At 47.2% G+C, this 14,663-nt stretch overlaps 1 long non-coding RNA gene across 1 annotated transcript in view; it reads left to right on the plus strand.

The window, feature by feature from the left end:
* The window catches only part of LOC309548618, a 34,047-nt gene extending 20,840 nt beyond the window's left edge, over nt 1–13,207 (plus strand). Inside the window, exon 2 of the long non-coding RNA XR_014224999.1 lies at nt 12,868–13,207. This is a non-coding gene — a long non-coding RNA (uncharacterized lncRNA). The remainder of the gene's footprint in view (nt 1–12,867) is intronic.
* Nucleotides 13,208–14,663: the final 1,456 nt, after the last annotated feature.

Here is a 14,663-nt window from a genome sequence, read left to right on the forward strand (position 1 = left end):
ATTATTTCCTCTATGATTAGAACTTTTTCTATTTTATGTATGCTAGGGTTAGAACAGGGAAGGAACCAGTGTCCATATAAACTTAATGATTTTTGGGATGAGGAAACACGTCTGTTCCCCTGGCCATTTATTGATGACATCAGATACGTTTTGGTGGATCATGTTCATGGGAAGGACCAGTCAATCGAAGTAGAGTCATTGGTGATTTCCTCAGATGTAAGGCTGAAGAGTATCGCCTTAGTGCCACTCTTGTGCCACTGTCTGAAAATCAGTCAGGGAGTGTAATAAGAAAAATGATTTATTTGGTGCATTTAAATTATAGCGGGTGTGCTTACTTTATGTAAAATATATACACTATATTGTCAAAAGTATTAGGATGCCTGCCTTTACATGAACATGAACTTTAATGGCATCCCAGTCTTGGTCCATAGGGTTCAATATTGAGTTGGCCCACCCTTTGCAGCTATAACATCTTCAACTCTTCTGGGAAGGCTGTCTACAAGGTTTAGGAGTGTGTCTATGGGAATGTTTGACCATTCTTCCAGAAGTGCATTTGTGAGGTTAGGCACTGATTTTGCGGAGAAGGCCTGGCTCTCAGTGTCTGCTTTAATTCATACCAAAGGTGTACTATCTGGTTTAGGTCAGGCCAGTCAACTTCCTCCACCCCAAACTCGCTAATCCATGTCTTTATGGACCTTGCTTTCTGCACTGGTGCGCAGTCATGTTGGAACAAAAAGGGGTCATCCCCAAACTGTTCCCACAAAGTTGGGAGCATGAAACTGTCCAAAATGTGTTGGTATGCTGATGCCTTAAAAATCCCTGAAACTAAGGGGCCAAGCCCAACCCCCAAAAAACAACCCCACACTATAATCCCCCCTCCACCATATGATTTGGATCAGTGCACAAAGCAAGGTCCATAAAGACATGGATGAGCAAGTTTGGGGTGGAGGAACTTGACTGGCCTGCACAGAGTTCTAACCTCAACCCAATAGAACACCATTGGGATGAATTAGAGTGGTGTCTGCGAGCCAGGCCTTCTCATCTAACATCAGTGCCTGACTTTACAAATGCACTTCGGGAAGAATGGTCAAACACTCCCATAGACACACTCCTAAACCTTGTGGACAGCCTTCCCAGAAGAGTTGAAGCTGTTATAGCTGCAAAGGGTGGGCCAACCCAATATTGAACCCTACAGACTAAGACTGGGATGTCAATACAGTTCATATGCATGTAAAGGCAGGCAACCCAAAACTTTTGTTAATATAGTGTATGTTCTACTCCTTCCTCACTCTTTCCCTGTAGTAGCTTCCACTCACTGTCTTCCCGATCTTGTGCTGGGTGGCATAGTGAACCCAGAGGGTCACCTGTTCAGCATGGGCACCTTTCAGAGAAGGCTTGCATTTTTTTTTTCAATGAATGCAAAGCATTCTCTGATTGGATGAGGTGGAGATTGTGACATCACCGCCTTGCCTTTCTGCCTCATCCAATCAAAGAATGTTTTGCACTCATTTAGAAAATGCAAGGCTTTCTCTAAAAGGAGCCCATGCTAAGCTATGACCTCCTTACTACGCAACAGAGCAGCTGCTCGGCTTGGGACCTGGAAGACAGTGAAAATCTGCTACTGTAGTGATTATGTGCTTCCACAAGGCTTGGTCTTGTAAGGCATATGCAAAGTTGCATTGGTCCAAGTTGGATCAATGCAACTATGCAATAAATACAAAAATACCTGAAATTCTGCTTAGTGTTTGCAAATAAAGATGGGCTTGCGGTTTGCCCAGCAGTTGGTTCGCGGCGAACTTTGCTCGTTCGCTGTTCGGCGATCATGCGAACATATGGCGATTTTGCAACCGCCATATTCTTTTACATTGTGAAGAACTTTGACCCATTATACATCCATCAGGTGGTACAGGAGAGCCAATTGAGACATTTCAGCACATGGATATACCCCCTACCTTATAAATAGACCTGATCTGGCTGCCATTTTACATTCTGTCTTTTGTCAGTGTAGGGAGAGGTTGCTGTGTGGAGCAGGGACAGACTGTTAGTGACACAAATCGCTAGCTAATAGGTCCACAAAAGTCCTTTTAAGGACTGGTATAGGTGTACTATTGTTTTGTGTGCAGTATATAGGGGTGTGATACACTTATAATATACTTTCTAATATAGAAAGCATATCATAGTGGATTTGTATTGTGCAGCATAGTTTAGGGAGAGGTTGCTGTGTGGAGCAGGGACAGACTGTTAGTGACACAAATAGCTAGCTAATAGGTCCACAAAAGTCTTTTGTCAGTGTAAGGGGAGGTTGCTGTGTGGAGCAGGGACAGACTGTGAGTGACACAAGTCGCTAGCTAGTAGGTCCACAAAAGTCCCTTTAAGGACTGGTATAGGTGTAATATTGTTTGGTGTGCAGTATATAGGGGTTTAATACACTTATAATATACTTTCTAATATTGTCAGTGTAGGGAGAGGTTGCTGTGTGGAACAGGGACAGACTGTTAGTGACACAAATCGCTAGCTAATAGGTCCACAAAAGTCTTTTGTCAGTGTAGGGAGAGGTTGCTGTGTGGAGCAGGGACAGACTGTTAGTGACACAAATCGCTAGCTAATAGGTCCACAAAAGTCTTTTGTCAGTGTAGGGAGAGGTTGCTGTGTGGAGCAGGGACAGACTGTATAGTGACACAAATCGCTAGCTAATAGGTCCACAAAAGTCCTTTTAAGGACTAATATACAGTGTCTTGCGAAAGTATTCGGCCCCCTTGAACTTCGCGACCTTTTGCCACATTTCAGGCTTCAAACATAAAGATATAAAACAAATTTTTTTGTGAAGAATCAACAACAAGTGGGACACAATCATGAGGTGGAACAAAATTTATTGGATATTTCAAACTTTTTCAACAAATAAAAAACTAAAAAATTGGGCGTGCAAAATGATTCAGCCCCCTTAAGTTAATACTTTGTAGCACCACCTTTTGCTGCGATTATAGCTGTAAGTCGCTTGGGGTATATCTCTAGCAGTTTTGCACATCGAGAGACTGAAATTTTTGCCCATTCCTCCTTGCAAAACAGCTCGAGCTCAGTGAGGTTGGATGGAGAGCGTTTGTGAACAGCAGTTTTCAGTTATTTCCACAGATTCTCGATTGGATTCAGATCTGGACTTTGTCTTGGCCATTCTTACACCTGGATATGTTTATTTGTGAACCATTCCATTGTAGATTTTGCTATATGTTTTGGATCATTGTCTTGTTGGAAGACAAATCTCCTTCCCAGTCTCAGGTCTTTTGCAGACTCCATCAGGTTTTCTTCCAGAATGGTCCTGTATTTGGCTTCATCCATCTTCCCATCAATTTTAACCATCTTCCCTGTCCCTGCTGAAGAAAAGCAGGCCCAAACCATGATGCTGCCACCACCATGTTTGATAGTGGGATGGTGTGTTCAGGGTGATGAGCTGTGTTGCTTTTAAGCCAAACATAACATTATACGGAGACTTGATTACACACAGGTGGATTCTATTTATCATCATTAGTCATTTAGGTCAACATTGGATCATTCAGAGATCCTCACTGAACTTCTGGAGAGAGTTTGCTGCACTGAAAGTAAAGGGGCTGAATAATTTTGCACGCCCAATTTTTCAGTTTTTTATTTGTTAACAAAGTTTAAAATATCCAATAAATTTCGTTCCACTTCATGATTGTGTCCCACTTGTTGTTGATTCTTCACAAAAAATTACAGTTTTATATCTTTATGTTTGAAGCCTGAAATGTGGCAAAAGGTCGCAAAGTTCAAGGGGGCCGAATACTTCCGCAAGGCACTGTAGGTGTACTATTGTTTGGTGTGCAGTATATAGGGGTGTAATACACTTATAATATACTTTCTAATATTGTCAGTGTAGGGAGAGGTTGCTATGTGGAGCAGGGACAGACTGTATAGTGACACAAGGTGCAATATTAGAAAGTATATTATAAGTGTATTACACCCCTATATACTGCACACCAAACAATATTACACCTATACCAGTCCTTAAAAGGACTTTTGTGGACCTATTAGCTAGCGATTTGTGTCACTAACAATCTGTGCCTGCTCCACACAGCAACATCTCACCTGGCATGTCGAATAGGTTCTGGGGATCTTGGGCGGAGCAGCAGAAGAGATGGAGTAGAAGGAGGAGAAGAGGCAGGCCTGCATACAATCAAAAACCAAATCTACATGGGGGCCATGGGTTACATGCTTAACGGCCGTCAGAAGGTTCACCCAGTGGGCAGTAAAAGTTATATACCTTCCCTGCCTGTGTTTGCTAGACCACGTGTCTGTGGTCAGATGTATCTTTGCACCGACACTGTGTGCCAGATATACATTCACTTGCTGCTGAACATGGCCATATAGCTCTGGGATGCCCTTCTGCGAGAAATATTTCTATCCTGGGACCTTCTATTGTGGTGTTCCAATGGCCACAAATTTTCCAAAGGCCTCCGAGTCCACCAGTTTATATGGCAGTAGTTGGTGGGCTATCAGTTCCGACAAGCCAGCGGTCAACCGTTGGGCAAGAGCATTTTTTTACGCTCGAACATTTGGGCCACGGAAGCCTGCCTTTTTCCAGAAAAACGTGAGGACAGCATGATGGAAGGTGGGGTGGAGGACAATTGTGAGGAGAGAGGAGAAGGAGAAGAGGCTGGATGATGAGAGCCTGGAGTGTGGCTTTGTGGGTTCTGACAGGGTTGCTCCCACTGGGCTCGGTGATGGGAGTCCAGGTGCCTTCTTAAGGCGGTTGTCCCTAGGTGAGTGTTGGGCGTACCGCGACTTATGCATTGACTGCAAAGGCTGCAGATGGCAACAGTATTGTCAGCAGCGGACACGTTAAAAAAAGCCCACACTGCGGAGCCATGTGCCGGCGTCCTGGGAGCGCCATATGTGACCATACATGGTTGATGGCTCGCTCCTGATACCTTAGCAGTCTGGTTTGTCCCTCCTGTGCAATGTAAGTTCAGCCTGCTACTCCTCCCTATCTGCTGGTCCATCTCTCCCTCTGAACACCCCTCCTCTTCCTCTCTTGTGGGCACCCACGTGACGTCCATAGGCACGTCATCATCGACGTCACCTTCCCCACCACTAACATTTGAGATCTCGGAGTAGGCAGCAACAGCGAGGACCAACCTCCTAGGGCTGATCTGGGTACTGTCGTCAGACTGCTGAGTGGCAGCTGTTGCTACCTCCTCTTCCTGATCCGATGCCAAGAATGACTGTGCATCGCAAATATCTTGTGATGGATCGGAAAATAATTCCTGTGACTCAAGCAGAGGGTATATGGTGGTGGTTGTGGTGTCTTTGCGGGTGCACACAGCAGAGAGTGAAGAGGGTGCAGATAGAGAGGATGAGGAGGGTGCAGAAGAGGAAGGCTGAGTGAGCCAAGTCTGGTGCTTTCTTTGACGTAATCGAACGCACCTTCTGCAACTTCCCACTTTGGCTCCGGCCTGGTGCTCCTGCCCTACCCCTACCACCCCTGCAGAAAGGGCCTGACTCTTCCTCTGCCTGTCATTTTTTAAATGACCCTGTGACAAAATGACCAGTACTGGGTGGCAACGTACTTAGACCCCCAGTACAAACAAAAAATGGCAGAAATGTTACCACAATCACAGAGGGCGGTCAGAATGCAGCACTTCCAGGCCTTGCTTCGAGAAATGCTGCATTCTGCTTCTGCGTGCGCTGGCAGAGGAATTTCCACTCACAGAGAAATAGTTGCGGGTACCAATCCAACAGCACCTGCAAGAAGAGGGCGGTTTGAAGATGTGTTGGTCACTTCTGATATGAGATCATTCTTTCAGCCGACCCATCCACAGCTGTCTTCCGGATCCAGCATCAGGGAACGCATAGACCGACAGGTGTCCGACTACATCGGGTTAACGGCTGATGTGGACGCTCTGAGAAGTGATGAACCCTTGGACTACTGGGTGGGCAGGCTTGACCTCTGGCCAGAGCTTGCACAATTTGCAATGGAACTGTTGGCTTGCCCCTAGTCCAGTGTCCTGTCCGAAAGAACGTTCAGCGCAGCAGGGGGGATCTTGAGCGATAAGCGCACCAGCCTAGCTCACGACAGTGTTGACTACCTCACATTTATAAAAATAAGTGAGGCATGGATCTCGGAGGAATTCAACACATGTGACCAGTAGACCATGTTTGATTCAAATTCCTCATGACAGCCCACAAATATCCGCCACCACCCATAACAATTCATGGTCCCTGTCTTAGGTAAATACAGCGGCATAAAAGGCCTTTTATGTCCGTCGAATGCCTAATTTTTGGGGACTATAATGGCCGACACTTATTTATCCTGTGAATGCCAAATGTACCTCCAGCCACAGAATACAAAGTTCTTTGGTGTCCGGTGAACACCTGTCGGCTAATTTTTGGGGCCTGTAATGACCGACACTTATTTATCCTGTGAATGCCAAATGTACCTCCAGACACAGAATACAAAGTTGTTTGCTGTCAGGTGAACGCCTGTTGGCTAATTTTTGGGGCCTGTACTGGCTGACACTTACTTCTCTATCCTGTGACTGCCTAATGTGCCTCCAGCCACTGAATACAAAGTTCTTTGCTGTCAGGTGAACACCTGTCGGCTAATTTATGGGGCCTGTAATGGGCGACACTTACTTCTGTATCCTGTGAATGCCTAATGTACCTCCAGCCACAGAATACAAAGTTCTTTGCTGTCAGGTGAACGCCTGTCGGCTAATTTTTGGGGCCTGTAATGGCCGACACTTTTTTCTGTATCCTGTGAATGCCTATTGTACCTCCAGCCACAGAATACAAAGTTCTTTGCTGTCAGATGAACGCAGTGGCGGCTGGTGAAGTTTTAAGATGGGGGGGGCGCAAGACCCCGCCCTTCCATTTGACCCCTCCCATTTCTCAGAAGACCCACCCCTTATAGACTCCACCCATTTTGTCCCCTGTATTTTGCTTGCGTGAACCAATTCTCCCAATATATCACATATTAAGGGGTCCATCAGTACTAGTATATCCCATAATAGGGAGCAGGGGCCCTATTATGGGATATACTGTGAGAGACACCCTATTATGGGATACACTGACTGAGAGTGGCACAAACCCCACAGTACAGACCCCCCCAGCACAAACCCCTCAAGCACAAACCCCTCAAGCACAAACCCCGCACAAAGAACTCAAGCACAAACCCCACAGTACAGGCCCTCTAGCATAAACCCCAAAGTACATGCCCCCTTCAATATAGTGACCAGTATAAATGCCCCCTTTCAATGTAGTGACCAGCATACATGTCCTCAATGCAGTGACCAGTATACATGTCCCCAATGCAGAGCTATGCGTGCGTGCCTCCAATGCAGTGACCACCAGTGTACATGTCCCCAATGCAGAGCTATGCGTGCGTGCCTCCAATGCAGTGACCAGTATACATGTCCCCAATGCAGAGATATGCGTGCGTGCCTCCAATGCAGTGACCACCAGCGTACATGTCCCCAATGCAGAGCTATGCGTGCGTGCCTCCAATGCAGTGACCACCAGTGTACATGTCCCCAATGCAGAGCTATGCATGCGTGCCTCCAGTGCAGTGACCACCAGTATACATGTCCTCAATGCAGAGCTATGCGTGCGTGCCTCCAGTGCAGTGACCACCAGTGTACATGTCCCCAATGCAGAGCTATGCGTGCGTGCCTTCAGTGCAGTGACCACCAGTATACATGTCCCCAATGCAGAGCTATGCGTGCGTGCCTCCAATGCAGTGACCACCAGTGTACATGTCCCCAATGCAGAGCTATGCGTGCGTGCCTCCAGTGCAGTGACCACCAGTATACATGTCCCCAATGCAGAGCTATGCGTGCATGCCTCCAGTGCAGTGACCACCAGTATACATGTCCCCAATGCAGAGCTATGCGTGCGTGCCTCCAGTGCAGTGACCACCAGTATACATGTCCCCAATGCAGAGCTATGCGTGCGTGCCTCCAGTGACCACCAGTATACATGTCCCCAATGCAGAGCTATGCGTGCATGCCTCCAGTGCAGCCAGAGACCACCAGTATACATGTCCCCAATGCAGAGCTATGCGTGCGTGCCTCCAGTGACCACCAGTATACATGTCCCCAATGCAGAGCTATGCGTGCGTGCCTACAGTGCAGTGACCACCAGTATACATGTCCCCAATGCAGAGCTATGCGTGCGTGCCTCCAGTGCAGTGACCACCAGTATACATGTCCCCAATGCAGAGCTATGCGTGCGTGCCTCCTGTGCAGCCAGTGACCACCAGTATACATGTCCCCAATGCAGAGCTATGCATGCGTGCCTCCAGTGACCACCAGTATACATGTCCCCAATGCAGAGCTATGCGTGCGTGCTTCCAGTGCAGTGACCACCAGTATACATGTCCCCAATGCAGAGCTATGCGTGCGTGCCTCCAGTGCAGCCAGTGACCACCAATATACATGTCCCCAATGCAGAGCTATGCGTGCGTGCCCGACTGAGAGCAGTGCACTTACCTGTCAGTCACGGCGGCTTCTCCCTCTCCTCTTCTTCGTTCGGCGGCGGGAAGGTGAGCGGCGCTTCTCCCTGTCGGCCTCTTCTGCGGCGGGCGGCGGGAAGGTGAGCGGCGCCGGCTTCTTCTCCGGACTGGACTCCTCTTCGGCGGCGGGAAGCTGACAGGGCGGTGATGGTGAGTGACTGATGCACGCACCGGCACCGCCCCCATTGCGACGTCAGCGGGGTCACAATCGGATGTCCTGGATGATGATTGGTCCAGGCTGGAGACTGGACCAATCACAGCCAGGATATCACGAAAGTGGGGGTGTCCTAGCGCAATGACCTGCGCCCAGGTTACGCCCCCAGAAGGCAGCCAATCTGCGCCTCTTCTGGGTCGTAAACCCCCCCCCCCCATAGCCACCACAGGCCGGCGAACGCAATTTTTTTTTAAACTTTATTGTTCTTTTTGTAATTTTTTTTTCCTTTTTTTTAGGGGGGGTGGCGCCCTGGCACCCCCTATGCACAGGCCGCCACTGGGTGAACGCCTGTTGGCTAATTTTTGGGGTCTGTACTGGCCGACACTTACTTCTGTATCCTGTCAATGCCTAATGTACCTCCAGCCACAGAATACAAAGTTCTTTGCTGTCAGGTGAACGCCTGTTGGCTAATTTTTGGGGCCTGTAATGGCCGACACTTATTTATCCTGTGAATGCCTAATGTACCTCCAGCCACAGAATACAAAGTTCTTTGCTGTCCGGTGAACACCTGTCGGCTAAGTTATTTGCTGTCAGGTGAACGCCTGTTGGCTAATTTTTGGGGCCTGTACTGGCCGACACTTACTTCTTTATCCTGTGAATGCCTAATTTTTCAGACTGGAATTGAAAATCAATGGGTCTGTAAACGTTCCACTAAATTGTGTAATGGATGCGGACCCATTTTGCAGACGTGTGAATGGACCCTATATGTATTTGACATGTATTTACCGGCTGCTGTCAGTTCTGGCTGATTTAGAAAAAAGAATAAAAATTTTTTTTGCTGAAAAAAAAAATAATAATTTATGGCAACTTTTCCAATAGCAATACTTCTGCTAAGTCAGTGTCCATGTTGTGGGACTATGTGTGGACAGCTAGTAAGTATTTTGTGGAAGCAAATATGACCTGGAGGTTTTACTTGTTCGCCTGCCATTAAAATGAATGGTACCCTCCGCGAGCCTGCGGTTCGAGAACATTTGAGCGAGTTCGCACGAACCATTTGCGAACTGTCCCGTCAGATGTTCGTCCATCACTATTTGCAAATTCCAGTACTTTGGTTTACATAGTGAGTGAAAACTGTGCAAGGTGTATGACTCAGTTTATACTGTATCTATAACGAGCATTTTGATATAATAATTTCAAAATGATAACCTGTAGGACCGCCCATGTGTCCAGTGTTGCTGGTGATGTTAAAATATAACTGGAAAACATTATAACTTATGTAAGTAGGAAATCAAGTGAATAAAATTCTGTATCTGTACTGTAGAATGGCTATAGATTACCTTCATTGACCCCTTCAACCCATAGATGGTGTCCAGCTGCCAATCTTGGGGCGTGAGAAAGATCACTTAACCCAAAAAGTTTCTGCAGGAAGAACTGTGCTCAGTGTCCCTCAAGGTGACATCAGATTGCAGGAAACAGCTGTCACCAACGGCAGCCTGGGAATATGACCCTCTACACTGCTTACTATCTCTGTACAATACAACATCATTGCACAGAATAGTAACTGCAACAGGCAGGATGCACAGCTATTGCAACATCATATGAGACTATGGCAGTCATTCTTTTTTACAAATATCATGATTTCTAAAAAATCTATTTAATCAGCGGTTTGCATGATGGATCATTTCTAAATATTAAACATAAAAACTATCCGATGCAAATTTCTCTATGAGAATAGAAGGGATTATTTAAAATAACCTATCAGATTCAGGACTCATCTTCACCAATATTATATTAAAACTCAAAAAGTAAATTCTTATCTATTGGCCTATGGGCTGCCACCTTGTTGGCTTAAAGTAGAACTTTACTCAATAAATCAAATTTAGTTTAAAAAAGTTAATCAAGTTTAAAAAATGCTGTCCTCAACACAGACAAAAACCAAAAGCAAGAACTATTTTGGTGCAAGGTCCAAGGGAATTCTAAAGCGTGTCTAAGGGCTCTTTCACACGGTCCGCCTCCGTAGGCGGATCCGTGTTGCTCAGCGGGGATCGATCCGCGATCACCGCTGAGCCGGTGGATGACAGCTCCGTCTCCGCTTGCAGAGCGGAGAGGGAGTTGTCTCAGCACCCGCTGCCCTCTATGGGGGATCGGATGAGAGCGGACCGCTTGTCCGCTCTCATCAGATCCGATCTGCTCCGATTACTGAACGGATGGAAAAATAGGGTTTCCATCAGTCCAGATTTCAGCACAGGATCGGATGCGGATGGCAGCGGGTGTCAGCGGAGGTGTCTCCGCTGACACCGGCTGCCCCATAGAGCTGCATGGAGGATCCGATCAGATCCGCCTTAAAAACTGACAGGCGGATCTGATCGGACCGCCCGTGTGAAAGAGCCCTAAGGGCTCTTTCACACGGGCTTTCCGTATGTCCGCAAATCATCCTATTTTTTTTGCGGATGATTTGCGGACATAATGTAAGTCTATGGCATTGCGGATGTCAGCGGAATACCATCCGCTGACATCCGATTTCCTTCCTTTCAGTTCTGTTCCGTTTTTTCGAACGGAACAGAACCCTATTTTTCCTCCGTTCAAAAAACGGAAAGGAAGGAAAATCGGATGTCAGCGGTGTCATCCGCTGACATCCGCAATGCCATAGACTTACATTATGACAGAAATGTCATCCGCTCCATGAAAAAAAAAAAAAAAAAAAAAAAAGGACCACAGCGGAGCTTTCGCACGGAAAGCCCGTGTGAAAGAGCCCTAAGACATCTTTTAATAATTCCCCCCTAGTGCTCACCTTGTCAGTGCAGCCAAGACTGATTGCTAAGTGCTGTCTTGTGTCATTCCAAGACCCACATGAGATGCATCCTAGGCAGGATAGTACACTATATTACCAAAAGTATTGGTCCACCTGCATTTACAAGCACATGAACTTTCATGGCCTCCCAGTCTTCGTCTGTAGGGTTCAACATTGAATTGGTCCACCCTTTGCACCTATAACAGCTTCAACTCTTCTGGTAAGGCTGTCCACAAGGTTTAGGAGTGTGTCTATGGGAATGTTTGACCATTCTTCCAGAAGCACATTTGTGAGGTCAGGTACTGATGTTGGACAAGAAGGCCTGTCTCGTAGTCTCTGCTCTAATTTATCCCATTTATCTAATTTATTCCATTAGGTTGAGGCCAGTCAAGTTCCTCCACCCCAAACTCGCTCATTCGTGTCTTTATGGACCTTTCTTTGAGCACTGGTGGAACAGGAAGGGGCCAATCCCAAACTGGAACATTCCCTTCACTGGAACTAAGGGGCCAAGCCCAACCCCTGAAAAACAACCCCATACCATAATCCCCCCTTCACCAAATGATTTGGACCAGTGCACAAAGCAAGGTCCATAAAGACATGGATGATCGAGTTTGGGGTGGAGGAATTTGACTGGCCTGCAGACCTCAACCTGAGAGAACACCTTTGGGGTGAATTAGAGCAGGGACTGCGAGCCAGGCCTTCTCGTCCAACATCAGTGCCTGACCTCATAAATGCGCTTCTGGAAGAATGGTCAAACATTTGCATAGACACACTCCTAAACCTTGTAGACAGCCCTCTCAGAAGAGTTGAAGCTGTTATAGCTACAAAGGGTGGGCCAACTCAACTCAACTCAACTGGGATGCCATTAAAGTTCACATGCGTGTAAAGGTAGGTGTTCCAATATTTTTGGTAATATAGTGTACATAGGTAAGCAGTATGCATAGGAACATTTGCTGAGAAATGAGCCCTAAATAGCAGATATCTCACCAGCCAGGCGGGGGGCAGCCAACATGGAGGCATCAAGGCAGTCAACAATGGGCGAGCCTGGGAACAGAAAACGGGGCCACAAGTCGGCCATAAACAGTTTGAATCTCGGCTGGTTCAGTAGGGACCGGCTGAGATTCAAACCATTTATTGGCAGGCTTATTGTACCCAAGTTGATCAACCGATCAGCTTGGGTACATCCAGCCTGTCAGATTTGTCATGCCATTATTGCCAGCGGCTATAGCCACTAGCAGTAATCACTGTGTGTTCTCCCAGCCAGGATGGCTCCCCCTGTTGTGGTTGCAGAAAAGAAAATCGCAACGACTATGAGTGGCTTTACACTTTCTTTAAAATGTGTACCTTTGCAGTTGTTTTTGTAACACTGTATGGCTATGACAGACCCAAATTGTTCTTTAGGTCTGTGCCAAGGGACAATATAAACATTGGAAGCACTTATTGCACACAGATTGTCGGGCTTGTTTCTGCAGAGAAAAAGAAACAAGATGATGTTTGTGCTGCTTACAAACGTCAGCTGAGAGAGGAAGAAGGATGCTGCAGATCCTGGCACGTAGGCTACAAGATCACAGATGGGCACAGATCTCCCTGTCCACTCTTCCCAGCCTGAGATAAGACTTTTCTCTGTGTTTGTAAATGTCCTGTATGTTTTGTATAACTCTGTTTTCACTTTGCAATTTATAGGAACTACTATAACATATCATATATAAATATTTCTATAAATCAGTGGTCTCCAAACGTGCCATTGTCTTTATCTGGCCCTTGGGGTCCTTTTCCTCCCACTAATGCTAGACACTAATGATGGGGCACTATTCCTCCCACTGATACCAATGATGGGGCACTATTCCTCCCACTGATACCAATGATGGGGCACTATTCCTCCCCAGTGGCGGCTGGTGCTCCATGGGCCGGGGGGTAGCGGCAGACGGACCGCCCCATACACCCCCCCCCCCGGACCACAGCAGGACAGGACCCCCAGGACAGGACAGGACCCCCAGGACAGGACAGGACCCCCAGGACAGGACAGGTTCATTCCCCCTGCCTGGACATTAGCGACGGCGACAGCGACGGAGAAAGCGACAGCGGCGGCAGCTTCTTCCCCCTGTCTTCTGCTTCTCCTCCCTCCTCCTCTTCCATGCCCAATGGCATGGCTTTTCCTTTCGGCCAATCGGGAAACGGGTCTAGGAACGCACTTCCTGATTGGCCGGGAGGAGGATCCGTGTGACAATAGCGAATTTTCATTTGCTATTGTCACACAACCACCCTTTTTTTTTAGCCTGTGAGAGCCTCTGCCTCTAATCACATGGTTAAAAAAAAATAAAGCCCCATTGAACTCCATGCGTCTGGTGCCCCGCATGTAGATTAGGGGGCTGGGTGCATGGATAGGGGGTGCGGCATATACACCAGCCGCCACTGTTCCTCCCACTGATACCAATGATGGGGCACTATTCCTCCCACTGATACCAATGATGGGGCACTATTCCTCCCACTGATACCAATGATGGGGCACTATTCCTTCCACTGATACCAATGATGGGGCACTATTCCTCCCACTGATACCAATGATGGGGCACTATTCCTCCCACTGATACCAAGGATGGGGCACTATTCCTTCCACTAATACCAATGATGGGGCACTATTCCTCCCAGTGATACCAATGATGGGACACTATTCCTTCCACTGACACCAATGATGGGGCACTATTCCTTCCACTGACACCAACAATGGGGCACTATTCCTTCCACTGACACCAATGATGGGGCACTATTCCTCCCACTGATACCAATAATGGGGCACTATTCCTCCCACTGATACCAATGATGGAGCACCATTCCTCCCACTGATACCAATGATGGGACACTATTCATCCCACTGACACCAACAATGGGGCACTATTTGTCCCACTGACATTAATGATCGGGCACTATTCCTCCAATTGATACCAAAGATGGTGCACTATTCCTCCCACTGATACTAATGATGGGGCATTATTCTTCCCACTGATACCAATGATGGGGCACTATTCCTCCCACTGATACCAATGATGGGACACTATTCCTCCCACTGACACCAACAATGGGGTACTATTCCTCCCACTGATACCAATGATTGTGCACTATTCCTCCCACTGATACCAATGATAGGGCACTGTATCTCAAACTGATACCAAAGGTGGGACACTATTTCTCCCACTGAT

Source organism: Pelophylax lessonae, assembly GCF_965119305.1.
Source record: "Pelophylax lessonae genome assembly, chromosome: 2".
NCBI classification, from domain to species: domain Eukaryota; kingdom Metazoa; phylum Chordata; class Amphibia; order Anura; family Ranidae; genus Pelophylax; species Pelophylax lessonae.